We start from the raw sequence: 2500 nt of genomic DNA, 5'->3' as shown, positions 1-2500 counted from the left end.
TATCTGGCAGATGGACCTTTATCAACAGGAAGCCATCCTCAATTATCAGACGGTGGCTTTTATCTCAAAGTGGACAAATATCTTACCATGGACCATCACAAACTCATTTAAGAAACTGGAAAAGATTTCATTTCCAAACGGGAACTTCCACCCAACTCCCACAATGTTATTGTTAGTACACCCCTGTATTACACATATACTTTCTGCCAAAAATTCACAAACCCAACAATCCCCGCCATACCATTGTGTTTCCCTGTGACTGTCCCACTGAAATAATTTCCAGCTACCTGGCCAAAAATAATGGCTCCAATTGTATCCTTTCTACCATCCTATATCAAAGACACGAGGCATGCCTTACAGATTTTTGATCGGTTCCAGCTTGCGAGCAACAACAAATTTCTATAAACCATGGACATTTCATCACGCGACACGGTTATTCCAAATGACGAGGCTTTTCAGGCACTCAAACATTTTTTCAATCGTCACACCATCCAAGACTCCAGCAATGAAACTTAACTTCATTTGGCTGAATTGGTTCTCACACTCAATTGTTTTACATTTTCCATTAACTTCGACCAACAGATCAATGGTGTGGCTATGGGTACAAAAATGGGTCCAAATGATGCAAATCTCTTTGTAGGTTTCATTGTTGAATAGATTTCTTTCTCATTTTGATAGCCTGACACCATATTTCTTTGGATGCTACATTGACGATTGTATTGGACTAACCTCCAGAAATAGACTCGAACTTGAACGATTCATCAACTTCATCAATGCATTACATCCAGCCATGGATTAGACGTGGGAGATTTCAGACACTTTTATCACATTTTTAGATATCAAACTCTCTGTGGTAGATACCGGTTTAATGACAACTGTTCACTACAAACCTACAGATTCACACAGCTATCTAATGTACTCATCTTCGCATCCTTTACATGTCAATTTCATTCCTTAAACATTGTAAGCAATCAGGAATCGTGCTTCCCCGTTGTCTCAGGTCGCTCACCTGCATTTGTTTTTGTCATTTATTTATATTAATTTATTTATATTTTCATTTACCGATGCTTTCCAATGGTTCTGTGATTTGTCCTTGTGTATTGGCTTTGATATCCGTCAGAACGCGAAATTACCGTGCTTCTCCATTGTCTCAGGTTGCTCACCTGCATTTGTTTTTGTCATTTATTTATATTTTCATTTATTTATATTTTCATTTACAGTTGCTCTCCAATGGGTTCTGTGATATTTATCAGTGTATCGGCTTTGATGTCCATCGGCATGCAAAATTTCAGCTTTCTACGTCACATTAATGTCAGTGAGTCAGTGGTTAGAATGAGCTTTATACACGAGATATTCCATTCCTTATTACCTGTTTCTGAGGTTCCGTCGCATCTGCAATGGTGACTTGGATTTTGGATTGAAAGCCAGTGAAATATTTCAGTTTTTCACAGATCGTGGCTATCCGAGCTCACTCATGGAAAATGCTCTGAACTGTGTTCGACCAATCAATAGACAAAACCTCCTTCATCCAAAAACAAAACACGAGAATGAACAAATTCCTCTCGCTTTGGTATATAATCCCAACAGCCTTACAGTTAAAAGAATCATCAAAACAAAAAACTTGAGCATCCTACAGAACGACACAAAGAACTTGCATCTTCTCTCAACCACCTCTTTTTCATTCAAATGAGACAAAAGTTTGCGAAATTTTCAGCTCAAAAGTACAATACCTTCCAATCTACCACCTCAAGCACTCAAATGTTTGTGTAGTCGTTGTATACTTGTGATTTCATGAACACCACAACATCAATATCAAGACTAAAGTACACCACCAATATCAAAGATCATTTCACTTCGACAACCTTTAATTTAACTGACTGTATTTTATATTCACTTTGCAACAAAACTTACTTCAGGGAAACTGGACGATGGCTTAGAGACCGCTTTTGAGAACTCCTCAACGATGTTATAACTAATCATGATCAGAACAGGTCAGGTATGGGAGCATATGCCAGAGCAGCGCGTCGCTGCGTCCACTTTCCGCTGGTACTCCAGGAACCTTCGTCTGGCCATCCCCCAGGCAGATGCCTGGCCTATATTCCCATCTCCTTGAGATGCTGATCAACCTACTGCGACCACGAGGCACATAGTCGGCCCATTGGCCTCCTGCACTCATGAGGCTCCCTTGCTGAGAGAATCTGGTGAGCAGGATCAGCATCAGGAAAATGAGGCACATGTCCGTGCAGCCAAAGCTGATGCTCATGGACCATGCAGGTAACAAATCTCATTTGAGTCTCTCTCACAACCGTGCATTGGACACAAAATCCGACCAGCGATAGCCAAGGATTATCCGAAGACGCCTGGTACCAAGGGAATCGAGTCTCCGTCTCAGATCCCTGGTCAGAGTCCAAGTCTCACATCCATAGAGCAAGACTGGAAGCACCAAGGACCTGAAGACTCGGACTTTCAACTTTCTGCACAGGTACCGGCAGCACCACAT

The 2500-nt window shown here is 41.2% G+C and overlaps 1 protein-coding gene across 3 annotated transcripts in view; it reads left to right on the top strand.

Annotated features, from left to right (window-relative positions):
• Positions 1-2500, top strand: part of LOC147026258 (uncharacterized) — a 90369-nt gene that overhangs the window by 54504 nt on the left and 33365 nt on the right. The gene's annotated exons all lie outside the window — the stretch shown is intronic.

Source organism: Eptatretus burgeri, chromosome 5 (assembly GCF_056783735.1).
Source record: "Eptatretus burgeri isolate ZD-2024b chromosome 5, Ebu_testis_v1, whole genome shotgun sequence".
NCBI lineage: Eukaryota > Metazoa > Chordata > Myxini > Myxiniformes > Myxinidae > Eptatretus > Eptatretus burgeri.
This window is presented reverse-complemented; position numbering and strand designations above follow the sequence as displayed.